Source organism: Schistocerca americana, chromosome 10 (genome assembly GCF_021461395.2).
Source record: "Schistocerca americana isolate TAMUIC-IGC-003095 chromosome 10, iqSchAmer2.1, whole genome shotgun sequence".
Lineage (NCBI taxonomy): Eukaryota > Metazoa > Arthropoda > Insecta > Orthoptera > Acrididae > Schistocerca > Schistocerca americana.
In genome coordinates, this window is record NC_060128.1 from 55,570,835 (window position 1) to 55,589,759 (window position 18,925).

General features: G+C 45.3%; 1 protein-coding gene across 1 annotated transcript in view; it reads right to left on the reverse strand.

Moving 5' to 3' along the window:
- Positions 1 to 18,925, reverse strand: part of LOC124552490 (calexcitin-2-like) — a 427,884-nt gene that overhangs the window by 218,474 nt on the left and 190,485 nt on the right. The window lies entirely within an intron of this gene.

Below are 18,925 nucleotides of genomic sequence, written 5' to 3' on the forward strand. Positions count from 1 at the left end.
AATACACTAAGCAGATTCAGAAGGATGTAGGCTGCAGTAGGTACTGGGAGATGAAGAAGCTCGCACAGGATAGAGTAGCATGGAGAGCTTGTAAGGGGTCCGTAGGCCCTTACTATAAGTTTGCACTCGGCACAGGTCGATAGGGCAAACAATCGATAGTGTGTCGTGTTGCGAGAGCGAGTGTAGAGTTGAGTCAGTTCCCAGGTTGCGGGCCGAGCCGTGTGGAGGCCTGTTGCTGTAATACAAGGCTTTGCCGACAAAGGGAGTGGCCATCGCCGCGGTTTAACCCCTTTGTGCTAGAATAATACGGGAAAGTGAAGAAGTATAATTACGAGAGCGATCAGTGATATTTCTGTGCCGATATTTGTGGTTTCGCGTCTACCGCGCCGGCATCATTTGGATTGCAGTGTTGGATTGCAGTGATTGTATTTAGCGTGTGACGATTATGAATAACGAAGAAGCCTGTGCTGAGATTAGCCGTAATTAAATATGTATGACGAAGGCAGTGGCTGTCTCCTTCCTTTTGTATTTTTGAGACGAATATAGGTTCTTGATTAGTGAAGCTGTGTTGGCGTTTCTTCTTGTCACCGGACATTTCATTATTACAGCATTTGAGAAGGACAAAGTGGAATGTAACAACTCCGTAGCAGTCAAATCCGATTGCCAGCCCCATTAGGTACACGGTCACATTAATTAATATTTTTTTTGGGCTGCTATTCAGATCCGGATCGGGTGGAGATACGTAAATCGGAGGTGTTACAAGCTGCATCAAACCAGTCTCAGGACTGAAGACCACAACAACAACAACAACAGAGGTAAAGCATCATCAGTGGTGGTGATTTCCGCTTGGTTTCTAGCCTAAATCGGTAAGTGCCGCCTGGTAGCATATCTTTGGAGTGTATCTTCGTTACACATATTTCTAGCCGAATTTTTAGTCGCTCTGCAGAACTATGCTTTTCTGTCGTTTTATACAACACATTTTTCCCACACAACTGTTTTCTGCTTATTTTTATACTCAGAAGTACAAAAATAAACAGAAAACAGTGGCGTGCGGAAGAGTGTGCTGTGTAAAACGTGAGAAACTCATAGTTCTGCAATGCAGCTAAAGGTCAGATTTCAAACATCAGTGTCTAACGAAAAAAAACTCGAAGAAAAATGGCTCTGAGCATTATGGGACTTAACTTCTGAGGTCATCAGTCCCCTAGAACTTAGAACTACTTAAACCTAACTAACCTAAGGACATCACACACATCCATGCCCGAGGCAGGATTCGAACCTGCGACCGTAGCGATGGCGCGGTTCCAGACTGTAGCGCCTAGAACCGCTCGGCCATCCCGGCCGGCAAGAAAAACTCCAAAGATGTGCTACCTGACGGCGTTTGCCGATTTACGCTGGAAACCAAGCGGGTGTCCAGCCCTGATGATGCTCTGCCTAAATAAAGCGAAAGCGTCCGGTGAAAAAACTCACGCAATTGCTTGTAGGTGCAACGACAGAACGAAAATACCCTCAGGAAGTGCGATGCAAATTTACAATAATTCTCCACACAAGATAAAAATTATTTCATCAATCTTACTTTTTTTATTAAAAGCCTAAGGGCAGGAAGTGAAACATGGACAATAAATAGTTTGGACAAGAAGAGAATAGAAGCTTTTCAAATGTGGTGCTACAGAAGAATGTTGAAGATTAGGTGGGTAGGTCACGTAACTAATGGGGAGGTATTGAATAGGATTGGGGAGAACAGCAGTTTGTGGCACAACTTGACTAGAAGAAGGGATCGGTTGGTAGGACATGTTTTGAGGCATCAAGGGATCACAAATTTAGCATTGGAGGGCAGCGTGGAGGGTAAAAATCGTAGAGGGAGACCAAGAGATGAATACACTCAGCAGATTCAGAAGGATGTAGGTTGCAGTAGGTACTGGGAGATGAAGCAGCTTGCACAGGATAGAGTAGCATGGAGAGCTGCATCAAACCAGTCTCAGGACTGAAGACCACAACAACAACAACAGAGGGCAGTCTTACTTGATCACTGTGCCTTTTAATTTGCATAATCTTTACAACATATGAAATAGAAACCTTTAACAAGAAATTGCAAAATATCTTATTGCAAGCAGTATCTTGTAATCTATTGTAATCAAGCCATTCCTACAAACTCACTCCTCAGGAAGAGGGCCTTTATACTTACATAACACCGAAAATTATAGAATATACTTTTATTACACTGATAAAAAAGTACGAGAACTAGGGAAGATTAGTAAAAAAAATGTTAAAATCCAGTGATCCGCGAACCAGCAACACACCACTTGATCTAATTCCACAACTCTGCCCTTTACACTACATCGACCACAAATGACTTTCAGCCATACTTCGCGGCTCACGGTATCCTCATATCTTTAATCGTAGATACGTTATTAACTGACAATTATAACAAACTGTAGCAAGAACAATGCGTTTTCGACGGATCCTCAGTGCCCCATTGCCTTGAAACAGCATATATCATAATACAAACAATCCTGTTGGAGGAACATCCGCAACTAACATTACACCAGTGGTTGAAAGTACCGCTCCAGTTGTGAAGTTCTTTGATCATGACACGACAGGTTTCGGGCTCTTATTCGCCCATCTTCAGGTGTCGCAACTTGGTGCTGTGACCCTGAGCGCGGTGTGCTACCCACGAGCCCTGCCCACCGCGCACCGTACACGTCCACCACGCCGCTCGGGGGTCACAGCACCAAGTTACCACACCTGAAGATGGGCGAATAAGAGCCCGAAACCTGCCGTGTCATGATCAAAGAACTTTACAACTGGAGCGGTATTTTCAACCTCTGCTATCGTAAGAGTCAAGTTCCAATGATTCTTTAAGCACCAGTATGAGGTTTCCCGCCATTACACGAAATCATACGATTAAATACTTCCCTCTGTAGATACTAATCACAATCTCACGCAAGCCATGTTGTAAATTACCCGTCTCACTTACATTCCCCATTTTCCTTTATTTCAGTTACTATGACCTCCCACTGTGTTAAAATTTTTTATTCGTATGATCAGATCCGCTTCACTCAACTACTTATTATCACAATTATGTCTCAAGGAATGGTTCAGATGGCTCTGAGCATTATGGGACTTAACTGTTGAGATCATCAGTCTCCTAGAACTTAGAACTACTTAAACCTAACTAACCTATGGACATCACCCACATCCATGCCCGAGGCAGGATTCGAACCTGCGACCGTACCGGTCGCGCCTTTCGAGACTGTAGCGCCTAGAAATGTTAATTCTAAAATTAACATTTTTCATCTCTCGTAATGCAGATAATCTGTAGCTAAATTAGTTTAAAATCTTTGATTCAACAAAATTTCACTGCACTGCACACCACTCTTTGTACTTGATGATGGTGGTAACAGCCGAAACCGGTTTTCAAAGTAAGTAACAAATATTGTAGAATATTACACCAGTGTCGCGCGAGTTCCATTGGTGATTAAGGACAGAAATGATCATTCTGCTGGCGCTTAGGAACGGCATATATGGATGTAGACGTGTTTACATTTGAGCTTCAACTGAATGCCAATATGGCGCCTCGCGACTCTGCACTGGAGAGAGATGGCGCCGTGTGGCGTACAGTATGTGGCGTTCTGAAACCTCAATCGTTGTGGCGCGGCGGGACAAATAGTGGATTACAAAGCTTCGCTTCTTTCACGAGGACCTGCAGACTGAGACTGTGAACATATTGTCCGGTCTGCAAGTCCACATTCTTCTTGCGCTCACTGAAACAAGTCTTTCTACTATTTACCCAGTGGGATCAGAAACTATGATCACAAATAAAAGTTCTGAGTACAAGTTCACACGCACAAACAGAATAATAATCAGAAAAGCCCAAGAATTAATCCCACTTAGGAAAAAGGTAAAACATCCATGGTGGGATTCCAACTGCTACCAAGCCATCATCAATCGCCGATTCGCCTTTCAAAAATTCAACAGCAACAAATCGCCAGAAACTCTACAACACTTCCTCGACATCCGCAAAGAGACAAACAGAACCATCAGGAAAACCAAACGCAACTGCATCACCGAACAGCTCAAATCAATTGAGGACAGCAGAAATTTCTGTACAGTTTTCGCTAGCAGAATTAAAGGTTACTCACCGCAAAATTTGACCTTCAAGAACAAAGATGGGAAACTCGCGCTCACCAACCGAGATGACAGCAACGAAGCGGCACTCTGCCGTTGGGGCCTTCTTACTTGCCCTGAGCCACCCTAACGAGACTCCCGCAGACGCCTCCGAGCCACACGAGACCCGACGCCGATTCACCGACGCTAGAAAAAATCCGGCACCGCATCGCAAAACTGAAGAACCGAAAGACGTCAAGAGGAGATGGAATCACCGCAGAATTACTGAAAAATCTCGGAACACGATCATTACAGGATATCACACAGACCATTCAGGACACACGGCGAAGTGGAGAACTCCAACGCGACTGGACATGCGCACTCATCCAACCACTTCACAAAAAAGGAGACGAACCTGATGTGATTAACCAGACAGGACTCTCCCTCCTTTCCGTTGCTTTCACAGTCCTCTCCCCCTGCCTCTTACAACGCGCACGAGAAAAACACGAACCGCTAAAAGGTGAATACCGAGCAGGGTTCAGACCACACAGACCAGGCACCGAACAAATTTTCAACCTGAAGTCTACACTGAAGATTCGAACTACACGAAATCTCCCAACCACCTGCACATTTTTCGACTTCCAGAAAGCTTACGACTCCATCGACCGACAGTCCCAGTTTAATATGCCCAAAGAAAACAATTTGGATCCAAGGACACAACGGCTCATCCAAAGAACCCTAGCAAATACAACTTTCAAAGTAAATTCAACGGATAAATCTCACAACCTTTTTTCCATGAAGACTGGGCATTGGCCTCTCCCCACTACTTTTCAACTTCGTTTTAGACAATGTCATCAGAGAATGGGAACAATAACTGAAAAATCTAAACATCTGGAGACCCACCAGACTGGGAAAAGATGACATCGACGTCACACGCCTAGCCTTCGCTGATGACCTCACGAACCTTGCTGGTGATCAACAAACAGCAATCCATTAGACTGAAATCCTCAAAGAATGTGCCGACAAAGTTGGACTTAAACCGAATTCATGGCTACAAAACACATTAAAACACAAATTTAATTACAAAATATGGCATAGTAAACAAGGATAAGCACTTCAAGCACTCAGGAGAAATTATTGAACCTACGGGTACAGGAAGATTGGCACAAAAAATATGGGAACTCAAAATGCAGAAAGGTTATGGGAACGTTGCGAACCTCCACAGTAAATAATGCGTAAACATCAGCACAAGAGTTCAACACTGCACGACTGTTATCAACCACGAAACACTCTACACCAGCGAGACTAAACCTTAATTACAGCGGAGACCTCGAAAATATGAAAAAGGCTGAAAGAAAAATCATACGAAAAATCCTTGGCCCAAAACTGACAAACGAAGGATACCGTCTAAAATCACACAGAGCCACAGAAAAATAATCCAACATCGAAACCGATTTCCTCAAACGGACACTTCCTGAGACTAAATGACAACCGTCTAACAATGAAAATTCTGACGTGCTTACAGAAACTGAAAACGACAACGGTATGCATAAAACAGGTTCAATATTCTAAAAAATTCCAAAATCTCACCGACGGACATCGCAGATCGAAACATCTTCAGACGGAAGGTACCCAAGGTACTAGAATGAGATTGTCACTCTGCAGCAGAGTGTGCGATGACTTCGTGGCAGATTAAAACTGTGTGCCAGACCGAGACTCGAACTCGGGACCTTTGTCTCTCGCGGGCAAGTGCTCTACCAACTGAGCTACCCAAGCACGGCTCACGCCCCGTCCCCACAGCTTTACTTCTGCCAGTACTTCGTCTCCTACCTTCCAAACTTTACAGAAGCTCTTCCCCGCGAAAGGCAAAGGTCCCGATTTCGAGTCTCGGTCCGGCACACAGTTTTAATCAGCCAGGAAGTTCCAAACCCAAGGTACCTATAAGAAAGTGGTCAGATGACGTCGAGCCAAGCATGGCGAAATGATGGAACAATTCTGAAAGAACAAGAAAAATAACAGCCAAAGGTCATAATTTGCTTTATGTGATCCCCTACGGGTCCAAAAAATGTAAATAAATAAATAATAATGAAGTCTGTATCGTAAACGCCTCGACGGTGAGTTCCCATTAAAAATAGTCAATCGCCCGGACTCCTAATCATTAAAGTTAATTGCTCGCCACAAAAGAGGAAAATAATCTCGCGCCATTTGCCAAGCGATTTTGTTAACATCACGGGCGGCTCACACCCATTCACTTCCGTGAAATGTGAGCGATCCGGCACGGAGTACAGGCCTCGCGCGTTCACTTTCTATTCGTACCGAAAACTTGCGTTCAGCGGCAGACTGGCTGTGACGTCATCCGAGACAGAGCCACTGAGCGGGCGTTTGAGTGACGCGGGCCGACTGATAGCCGGGAGCCGAGTGGAGGGAGTCCCGCCACTCCACTCACTGCCCCTCTGGCCGGACTTAACGCACGGGCGCCGCGAACGGCCGCGGGGAACACCTGCCGTCTTCTGCTGTGTGCCCAGGTACCAGCATCTAAATATCCGCTTTGTCGGACACTTATATTTTAGTAACTCCGTCACGAATCACTTTACAATGTTCGTAATTTTTATATGAATGGAGTTGAGTCGGCTTTAATTGCAGAAAAAGTTTTAGCTGGACTGCATTTAGATTTTACTGGCTAGAACTTTTAGATCGGAATCCACAGCAGAACGCCACCTCTGAACTACAACTTCAAGAGATCTTGTATTGATCAGTATTTACATCAAAGTCTTGAAACTTGTTACACCTTTACTATTTAATGCGTGTAATCAAGTGCTGTAGTCAGAACTTTGTATCGTTAATATAAATAATACTAAATCTATTACAAATAAGAATCTTTTTGTTCTTGATTCAGTTCTTAGTCAATTGCTTGAAAACTATTAGAGACAGCTTAATTGATCACGTAGTTAATGTTGTTATATCAAACTAAAGCTTCATTGGAATGTTCATATTTCTGAGTCTGGTATTTAGCGCCTTCAAGCTTTCGTAAGAACACCGATTTTGACCAAAATATTGTACCGATCGAGTTGAAACTCGTAACAGATTACTGTGACATACATTTGCACATCTTGAACAATTTTTGGCTGTCTACCTTTATTATTTAGCGCCACTTCTTTTTTTTTATATATAAAACGATGTATTTGGGAAAACATATTCATCTTATCGCTTGGAAATATATATATATATATATATATATATATATATATATAATATGTGTGTGTGTGTGTGTGTGTGTGTGTGTGTGTGTTGAGAAAGTTTGAAAAAGCTACTTCAGTTTTCAATTTCATCCTTAGATTGTGACGCAATACTTGGTACAAGGCGCAGCGCGGTAAATTGCTAATTTGGGAATTAAGTAAAAAAATGGGCACTTAGAAAATTACATTTTTACTCATACTGGACGATAATGCACTCCGTCTCCAGGCCACAAGTGGCCCATACGGACCATCCGACCGCCGTGTCATCCTCAGTTGAGGATGCGGATAGGAGGGGCGTGTGGTCAGCACACCGCTCTCCCGGTCGTCATGATGGTTTTCTTTGACCGGAGCCGCTACTATTCGGTCGAGTAGGTCCTCAATTGTCATCACCAGGCTGAGTGCATCTCGAAAAATGGCAGCAGCGCATGACGGCCCGGACGGTCACCCATCCAAACGCCGGCCACACCCGACAGCGCTTAACTTCGGTCTTCTCACGGGAACCGGTGTATCCACTGCGGCAAGGCCGTTGCCCATTGGACAATAATGGAAGTTTCTAATTACACGGTTTAAACAGTATATTTGGCAAATGTCTGCCTTGACAATCCATTCGATGCCGCGGTCGTTTTCTGAAATTCTCGTGCACTCTCTCAAGCACGTCTTTTGGTATTCTAGTAATTTCAGCTTCAATACTGTTCTGTAGGTCTTCCAGGCTGTTGGAACGGTTGGAATACACCTTTGACTTCAGGAAACTCCAAAGAAAAGAATCACAGGGGGCAAAGTCCGGTGATCCTGCGGGTCAGTTGAGATCCTCCATCCGAGAGATAAGCCTTCCAGGAAACGTTTGTCTCAAAAATTCACGGTGATGCCCGCTTGTTGTTGAAACCAGGTATCGTGAAATTGCATTGCCTCGAAAGCTGCCTCGAAAAACTCTTACAACGTAGGTAAGTAACGATCCGAATCCACAGTTACAGCACGACGATTTTCCTGGTAAAAGAAAGGGGCCAGTGATGCCCGCTCGTGATACGGCGGTCTGAGATCGGGGGGCGTGGCTGCGGTTCGCGTCGCTACAGCAGACACGCCCACTCAGGTGAAAATGTGGCTCATCAGAAAAGTCGCGGGGAATGGTTGGAAGCGTGTCTACACAAGATGTTCTTCGTGTTACATAGTCCCGTATTGACTATAGCTGGACCACGCGCATTTTATACGGGTGAAAATACAGTCCATAATGGAATATGGCCGAGGGAACGTCTTGAAACGCCAAGAGCAAGCGTGCGTTTCCGAGCCGCGCATTTTGGGGACTACAGTATGCTGCTCTGAGTCGATCGACATTTTGCGGTGTTGTAGCTCTTCTCTCAGCTCCTCTTCGTACAGCTGACACATCCCCTGTTGTTCTGAGTGCATTTACCCAATTTGAATCTGATTGCCGTCCAGGAACATGTCCGCGATGGGGGATTGCAAATTGCAAACGGAAAGCACAGCAATGATCGAGTGGGCATTCGAGAAATACACTTCAACACAGACTGATCGCTCCTCACGTGTCCACCGCATTGCCACAACTGAATACAAACCTCCCGTCGGTAACTACTGTATAAACAACGCCCAGTCTCCCCTGTATTCGTCCGACAGTGCGGTCACAACGTGAATTCTAAGAAAGCAATTTACCGTGCTCCGCCCTGTGCATGCCACGCACAGGTGCGTTATGGTGAGGTTATGGTGGCTATAGTGCGCGTCATTTACGACGGCGGCCGAGTTTAGGTTCGTTCTGCGCATCTGACGTCATAAAACACAGTCTGCCAATGAACAGAGAACGACGTTGCCAGAACTCGACTGCAGAGCAGAGCACGGACGAGTGTCATAAACGTTCAGTCATAAATAAAGTAATTGAACAAAAGCAATGTCTCGATAGCAGACTTTCTTTTATAGGAAGTTTGGAAAAAGCGTTCTTTATACCTATGGCTTCATATTCTATTAATTAATGAAAACCAAACAAGCAATAAGACTCCTAATTCAGGCGATAGCAAGGAAAGTGTTTGTAACATTCTCACGAACCGCATTTTCGCAAAGAAGAACAGTAGTAATTGTTTATTTCCTATTGTACTTCGGCGAAACGTAATTCATAGTCATACCTGTGTGTATACAGTATTTGTCTGTATTTTGCGTCGTATTTTGGTGTCCTCCAGGAATTCTTTTGAATGACGAGCTACATTACCATAATGGTTAATGTGACTGACTGCTAACGAAAGGTTCAGAGTTCAAACCTTTAATATTTTCTTCTTTTTAAAAAATATCGAAGTGTCTTACTTCATGAATTTTATTCGTAAGAATGTAATTTTTTGAAATTTCTAGTGCTTTGTCCCTTCATTACAATCATAATAAGTTTTCGCTTTTTCTAATTTTGTCATCCATTATTTGTTTTCAGAGCAATTAAAAACAATGAAAAGTCACATATACAATATTCATGTTATCTGTTTGTATATCTTCTCTTCTGCAGTCGCTGTTTTACTATTCATATTGAGATATATTCTTTTGCGACAGTATTAGAAGTATTATTTAGAGCAGAATTTCGGCTCGTACGTTGCCAAGCTACTTGATTGTCTGACGCAATTATTTCCTTCGCTGCTTTGGCAACATCATCATATTCAATGTTTTCGGCCGGCCGGTTTGGCCATGCGGTTCTAGGCGCTTCAGTCTCGAACCGCGTGACCGCCACGGTCGCAGGTTCGAATCCTGCCTTGGGCATGGATGTGTGTGATGTCCTTAGGTTAGTTAGGTTTAAGTAGTTCTAAGTTCTAGGGGACTGATGACCACAGCTGTTAAGTCCCATAGTGCTCAGAGCCATTTTTTTTTGAACCATTTTTTTATTACGTCCACAATTTAGTTTTGTGTACTTCGCCAACTTTGTTTTAATCAGAACTTTTTAGAAAAAAGTGAAATGACTCTGGTATAAACAAAACTCTTATTAGAGTCGTGAAACATGGAATATTTCTCAATATTACATGCGACACCTATCTGGTACTTAAATTAAATGAGATATTGTTATACAGTAAATTTCATTTGAAATTTAGGTATCTTGTCCAAATTTCATTTTCAACATTGTGGCAACTAAAATCGACCATATGGAAAGTATACGCTGTGGACTTTTACCTCTGCAAACTCTTCAAAATTCCGTGCAATGGTTTACTACATCTAATGCTGCACAATAACTGCGTTGAATATCGAAACAAAATTAGGTCATTTATGGGGGGGAAGGTATCAGTCAAGGAGATGTGTAAAAATCAAATTTGTGGGGCAAATAGTTTTTGTGAAATCGAATGATAAGTGTGTCAAAGGAATGGGAACACCATGTATGTGTCTGCACAGGCGAGCAGTGCAGTGATGACGAAATGCGGGGAGCACGTCTCTGTAGCAGCGAAAGGGTTAATACGGAGCAGGCCGCGGTGGTCTCGCGGTTAAGGCCTGGCCAGACAGAATCCGGCCTGCCGCTGCGGCGGACGGCGCAGCGATGGGCCGGACCCGTCAGCGGCCAGGGACGGCACACAGGCAAGGGCCGGCCGGCCGCAGCGACTCTTGATGTGTCAGCTGTGCTACACTGTGGAAGGGGCCGAACCCCATTATTAAGCTTGAATGCGTAGCGCGATTGTCTTGCCGTTAGACGATTTGGAATCCTCACGCGGGACACGTTATCTTTGTGCGAGTTCATTTTTTTTTTTAATTGCAGAAATGAGTAGCTTGCACTAGCGATAATACGAAATTGCACCAAGAAGAGATGTTGGTGCACGACATTGATAGCAAGATAGAAAGCTTAGGAGAATACCATCGTCTGTGTATTGATCTAGAGTCTGACGAAGATAGGTTCTTCAAATATTTTCGTATGTCGCGAGAATGTTTCGAGGAAATGCATCGCCTGATAAAAAGGTAGCACCGAGAAGTGCACAACGAACTGGAGAAAGCCAATTGATACAAGGCACAGACAAGCCGTTTGTTTGAGGTAAGTTTTACCGTTTGTGGCCTCTTTGTGCTTGACATAGAAGTCATATAAATTATTCCATTTCAGTTTTGCTGTATCACATGAAAGGTTCGGCGGAAGAAAGTGCTATCCCACAACGCAGTTACGAGTGGAGTGATAAATTTGTCTGCAGTGTTTACGAATACAGCAAGCGATAGTAACATCTAGTTCCGTATGTCCCGCTAGAGAGAACTTTGTACTTAATAGATTGTTTTGTTTCATTGTATTCATAACATTGTCATTGAATTTAAACAAACATATCTTTGGTCGTTAACTTATCGATTCGTTCTGTCGACATAACAGATTTTAATCTTTTCCACATACTTGACTACAGGCGACAATCACCAGACCATAGCTTTTGCTTTTCGGTTAGGACGTTCAACAGTCTCAGAAATTGTGGAACAAGTGTGCCAGGCAATATGGACTGTTCTACAACCCAAGTATTTACATATCCCTACAACAGAGATGTGGAAGATATCTGAAGGATTTCTAGAACTATGGGGGTTTCCGAACTGCCTTGGAAGCGTTGACGGAAAGCATATCAGGTTAAAACGCCCGAAGGACCCCAGATCCTCTGTTACAAACAGTTCTTTTCGCTAGTTCTCCTGGCGATCGTTGATCCATACTACTGAGTTTACAGTAGTTAATATTGGAAGTTATGGACATCACAGTGACAACACTATTTCTGAGAATTCAGCTTTCTATCGAGAGTATATCGAGGGCAAAAGTATTCTACCCCCAAATCAGGATCGCGTGGATCATACAAAAAGTTGTATTCTCTCACCTCCTCTTTAAGTCTCTCTGTGTCCAAGATGCATGCACTACGAACTGCAAGACGAAAACCGCCTCACGCCGCTGTTTCCAGTGTGACAGCAGAGCGGTTGAGTGCGCCTACAGAGGCAAGTAGCCGCTCCGGCTTGCGGCGAATCTGTGACCTGCGACAACCCGGCGGCGGCCGGTGCGTCAGAGCCGCACTCTGTGTCACCGCCGCCATACAGCAACGAGCGATTCAACAGTACGGCCTGCAGGCTGGACGGCCAGGCCGCATTCTGTCTGGCCAGGCCTCAAGGCGCTCACTAGGGAACCGCGTGACTGCTACGGTCGCAGGTTCGAATCCTGCCTCGGGCATGGATGTGTGTGACGTCCTTAGGTTAGTTAGGTTTAAGTAGTCCTAAGTTCTAGGGGACTGATGACCACAGATGTTAAGTCCCATAGTGCTCAGAGCCATTTGAACCATTTGGTTAATGCGGCGTGGTGGCTTTACTTCATAAACTGCGCGCTCCCCCCTAAACGTAAGTTTGCGAACTATGCTATACTATGGCGCTGCTTCTCTCGGCGCGTGCGTCGTTAGCAACTGGCAACGCAGCAGTCAGCCTAGTCTGGGCGGGCATGCGCCAGCCACCAACATAAAAGAATTCATAGTAGCGGTGAACTGGGGTAACTTCCCGCACGCTCCCCCGCCACTGTACCTGTTGTGTACATAGTTCCGCGTAGTCAGCGCGTACACAACTTTCCCACTAGAGCGCGCCCCGCTAAGCACAGCAGCGCAGGCGCAGCGCTCGTCCGTCTCCGCACTACGAGATGGCGCTGCCTTAGAGACGGACCAAATTCTGCTTCCGCCGATCCGCATATTAATATGTAACGCAGCCAATGAGATTGCTGCTAACATAGAACCTTTTCTCCTCGCGGATCACACTCGCGCAGTGACACCTGAACGCGCGAGGTATTATAACGAGTGTACAGACCTCCGATTAGTCAGTCTGCATTTGTCTGCAGTCAAGTTGCAGTCTGCGCCTAATAAGATTATCATATTCCTGTACATAGCCATGAACAGAAATGTATATACACTTTGTCAAGTATCAGAGATATGTGGCAATAAGATTAACGTACCCAGACCAAAGGAACTTCAGATTGTCAATTGTAAACAGCATGCAGAATCAAGTTACGTAATGTCTATGCTTTTTGTTATTTTAATAAATGTGTGTGAAAATTAATAAAGTTCTGTTTAAAGTAGGTCACCGTCAATCTGCTACTCCAAACGTACAAGTGGCATTTCTATCATCTGACCTAACGGCAGAAGATAAACACGCCACGGTAAGACCACGAGACATATTGCTGACACTCGCCTACTTCGTTAGAGCGACAAGTCAAATAATGTGATGGTGTGTCTACCGAAGGTCTTACAGTACGCACACCACAGTACCTTTCACAATGATGCAGCGCCCGTTTCGCCACACGGTCTGCGTTCAAACGCACATGCAGCGTTATCTGGTCCGCACGTTCGGAACGACTCCCCGGTTTGCCTTTTTTGTACGCTATGACGTCAGAAGCTCGGCACGGTCAACCGTCGACTTTGGAATGCACGGACCACGCTTTGGGCGGCCGGGCCTCCTTTCACGCCGTGTTTGCTCGGCGCGTCCCCTGCGGAACACAGGTTTCACGGATCGCTGCGGAAATTGGCCCGCTCCGTTATTCCGTGTGTCTTCTGCGCGCCGTCACCTGTTGCTTTGGTTCAGAGAGAGGGGGGGGGGGGGGCGGGGGCGACGAGGCAAACCCGCGTCACACGAGCGACTTGCCGCTCACAGTCGACACGTGACTGCGCGTACGTCATCAGCGAACCGCGTCGCGGGTGGTTCAGTGACGTCATCTGAGGTGTGCATATTGGTGAAACCGTAAAGGGCGTACAGCAGAGCCAGTACGGCTTTTCGGCTCGGCACTGTCGCCATAAGAATAATTGACGATTCGGGATAAATTAGATGAATCAAAAAGTAAGTTGCGCGTTATTAAGGCGGCCCACGTAGCCTACAACCACTCCAGGAGGCCGACAAGGGAAAAGGAATGAGCTTATTTGTAGAAACCGTATTTTCAGAAGCTCTGCATCCCCAAATATCTTAACTGACCACACAGACCTACGAAACAAAATTTTTCGGAGGAATTTCCATGATTTGCTCATACGAGATTCACTCCAAAAGAAATGCACACTATTTTTGTAAAAATACAGTTTTCATTCTGCATGTGTGAAAGTTTTACAGTGCGTAGATACATCCTTCCCGCTTGTTTTCAAACTTAGTTCAACCTGTTCCCGTGAGTGGCGCCGTGATAACATGTCTTCTAGATGGCTGCTACACTTGACGTTCGTCAGAAGCAACGCGCTGTCATAGAATTCCTGTGCTGTGAAAACGAGACAGTGGGAAACATGCAAAAGAGGTTGGAAAAGGTTTTTGGAGGTGCTGCTGCCGATCGAAGTACAGTTAGTCAGTGGGCAAGCAGGTTACGCGATGAAAGCGGGCACAGCAATATTGAGGAGAGTTAACGAATTGGTGGCTGCTGACAGACGCATCACAGTGAACGAATTGTCACGCCACGTTGGGATAGGGGAAGGAAGTGTCTGCAGAATACTGAAAGTGTTGGCGTTAAAAAACGTTTGTGCGAGGTGGCTTCCCAGGATGTTGACAGCCAGCGTCCCCTCCAAAGTCCCCCCCCCCCTTCCCCCCTCTCCGCTCTCTCATTCCCGACTGGCGTGCCGGCGCTTGAGTTTACGCCGTGACAGAAGTCGCGGAATGTAGAGTCAGAGGCTGCTCGGCGTGGCGGAAGCTATTAACGCTTCGTTACGCTCCACTGGCGTACGGGTTGCGGACGGGAAAATTGTTTGAAACGTCTCTGGGCGTACTGAAATTTATCTTATCTCGAAGTTTGATGGTTAAAGGCTGCACAGCCTCGGTCATATTTCAAAATGAAATCATTTCGCTTTTGACTATTAAAAGATTATTTATTGCGAATGGAATTTCCACATGTTGTCACTTTCAAGGATTCGGGAAACAATCTGTCGCCAAATATAATACCGGGTGATCAAAAAGTCAGTATAAATTTGAAAACTGAATAAATCACGGAATAATGTAGATAGGTACGAAATGACACACATGCTTGGAATGACAGGGGTTTTTATTAGAACCAAAAAAATACAAAACTTGAAAAAATGTCCGACAGATGGCGCTTCATCTGACCAGAATAGCAATAATTAGCATAACAAAGTAAGACAAAGCATAGATGATGTTCTCTACCAAACGACGCGCGCAAGAGATCTTTCACGCGTCTAGCAATATGGGGTGGTTCTAATAAAACCCCATGTCATTCTAAGCATGTGTGTCAATTTTTACATCTCTATCTACATTATTCCGTGGTTTATTAAGTTTTCAAATTTATAAACGTAAAATGAAGAACAAACCGCCCTCAGTCACAAGTTGCGTTTATTTACTGCATTTGCAATGTGCGAAAAAGTGTATGACTATGTATTATCCCAGTATGTATGTTGTGTATACCAACTGCACAACAGAAGCAGACCTCATACAATGTGAAACTGCAAACAACTAAAAAAACCTAATGCAAATCACTAGAAAGCACCTGAAGATGAGCCTCCAGGGCTCGAAATGCATAGTGCAGTAAATAAACGCAACTTGTCACTGAAGGCGGTTTGTTGTTGATTTTACGAAAATAAAACAGTCGCGGACGAAACACTGAAAAACAATGGATAAAATTAAGTTTCAAATTTATACTGAGTTTTTGATCACCCGGTACATGTAATAAAGTAACTGGCAAACATTGAAAGTGAAAATCTGAATCCTACTTACGTGAGAGCTGGAACCCACTCAATAATATAAAGTTGTGACATGCTGTGGAAGGGCAGTTACACAGTTTATCAGTTGTTCCAGGTATTATATTTCACGACTGATTGTTTTCAGAATGCTTCAAAATGACAACATACCTAAATTGCACTTGCAGCAAATGATGTTTCAACAGCGAAAAGCGAGATGATTTCATGTAAAAATAATCTAATCAAATCCCCATGATGCCTGTATGAATAATAGTAGGGGAGTGTCGTTAGTAACGTTCCAGTATCACTGCCGAATACGTTTACTGATTATTACAACGGCTGTTTCGGAAGATTTGCATTTTGAAAAACGTCTACGTTGTCCTGACGTATATATAACATCGGGTGTGAGTGTATGGGATGACTGTTCTCGTTATACCGGGTGATCAAAAAGTCAGTATAACTTTGTATAAACCACGGAAAAATGTAGACAGAGAGGTAAAAATTGACACACATGCTTGGAATGACATGGGGTTTTATTAGAACCAAAAAAATTCAAAAGTTCAAAAAATGTTCGACAGATGGCGCTTCATCTGATCAGAATAGCAATAATTAGCATAACAAAGTAAGACAAAGCAAAGATGATGTTCTCTACAGGAAATGCTCAATATGTCCACCATCATTCCTCAACAACAGCTGTAGTCGAGGAATAATGTGAACAGCACTGTAAAGCATGTCCGTCGTTATGGTGAGGCATCGGCGTCTGATGTTGTCTTTCAGTATCCCTAGAGATGTCGGTCGATCACGATACACTTGCGACTGCAGGTAACCGCAAAGCCAGTAATCGCACGGATTGAGGTCTGGGGACCTGGGAGGTCAAGCGTGACGAAAGTGGCGGCTGAGCACACGATCATCACCAAACGACGCGAGCAAGAGATCTTTCACGCGTCTAGCAATGTGGGGTGGAGCGCCATCCTGCATAAGAATCGTACGTTCTAGCAGGTGTTTATCAGCCAGGCTGGGGATGATGCGATTCTGTAACACGATTGTCATGCGCAGTCACTGACGTTTTGCTGTCCAGCGACATCTGTCGGACATTTTGTGAACTTTATTTTTTTTTTGGTTCTAATAAAACCCCATGTCATTCCAAGCATGTGTGTCAATTTTTACCTCTCTATCTACATTATTCCGTGGTTTATTAAGTTTTCAAATTTATACTGACTTTTTGATACCCGGTATTTCAAGTGAAATTCTAAAATATGGAGTTCACGTCGATTTTGTGCTGTTTTATACAGTGAGGCGTAATATTTTGCTATAATATTCTCTATATTTCCTGTAATTTGTTGACAGTTCGCGCATATAAAACATCTATGACGTGAACTGTAAAAAAATTACAGGAAATTTTCGCATATGCTGTTCGAAAGTGGAACGGTGGGGGAATAGGGCGAAAGCGGTTCTGTGGACCGTCCGAGTACCTGGGCCTGAACTGCACGGCCGTGATGTGGACGGCGTGTAGGCTGCAGGGCGGACGTGTAGCTGAGGCCGAGGTGTCTGGCAGTGGGAGGCTTTCAGCGGTCGTTACCTGGACGAGGCGGCGGTGAAGGTGTGTCGGTGTGTCTGTCCCGCTGGCCCCCTCGAACACCCTGAGGAGTCCCGCACGGGCCCCGCAGACGCGTCGGGCCATGAAAGTAAAATTAGCGCGCGTTTACCCGCGGTAAATGTTTACGGTGCGAGATTCGCGCCGCGCCGCCCCGCGCCCTCTACTCCCGCGTCACGCCCGCCGGTGACGGAGCTCTTGTTTCGGAACGGCCCGTCTCGACAATACGGGCCCACGTTTGGAACCCGTAGACAAAGGCGAGACCGGACTGCTGCCACGTTGCTCGACTTCCGGCAACCACTCCAAACTGTCCCGCATTCCCGTTTGGTGTACAAGATACACTGAAGCACCAGAGAAACTGGTACTACGGGCACGCGTATTCAAGCACAGAGATATGTAAACAGGCAACACTGCGCCCCACAGTGGCTATGCAAGACAACAAGTGTGTGGCGCAGTTGCTGCTGCCGCCACTACGGCAGGTTATCAACGTTTAAGTGAGTCTGGACGTGGTGCCATAGCCGCCGTACGAGCGATGGGACACATCGTCTCCGACATAGCGATGAAGTGAGGATTTTCTTGTTCGACCATTTCACTAGTGTACCGTGAATATCAGGAATCCGGTAAAACATCAAATCTCCGACGTCACTGCGGCTGGAAAAAGATCCTGCAAGAAGGGACCGACGACGGCTGAAGAGAATCGTTCAAAGTGACAGAACTCCCATCATTCCACAAATTACAGCAGATTTCAATACTGGGGGCCATCAACAAGTGTCAGCGTGCGCACCGTTCAACGAAGCATCATCAATATGGACTTTCGGAGCCGAACGCCCACTCGTGTACTCTTGATGACTGCACGACACAAAGCTTTACGCCTCCCCTGGGCCCGTCAACACCGACACTGGACGGTTAATGACTGGAAACATGTTGCCTGGTCGGACAAGTCTCGTTTCAAATTGCATCGAGCGGATCGACGTGTACGGGTCTGGAGACAACCTCACGAACCCGTGGACGCCGCATGTCAGCAGGGGACTGTTCAGGCTGGTGGACGCTCCGCAGTGGTGCGGGGCGCGTGCAGCTCTGAGAGTCGTACATAGGTACGACTCTGACGGGTGTCACCTGTACTTAAGCACCCTGTCTGATCGCCTGCATCCATTCGTGTCCACTGTGCATTCCGACGGACTTGGGCAATTCCAGCAGGACAATGCGACACCGCACGCGTCCAGAATCGCTAGAGAGTGGCTCCAGGAACACTCTTCTGAGTTTAAACACTTCCGCTGGCCACCAAACTCCTCAGACATGAACATTATTCAGCATATCTATGATGCTTTGCAGCGTGCTGTTCAGAAGAGATCCCCACCCCGTCGTAGCCGCCGACAGTCCTGCGGCATTCACGG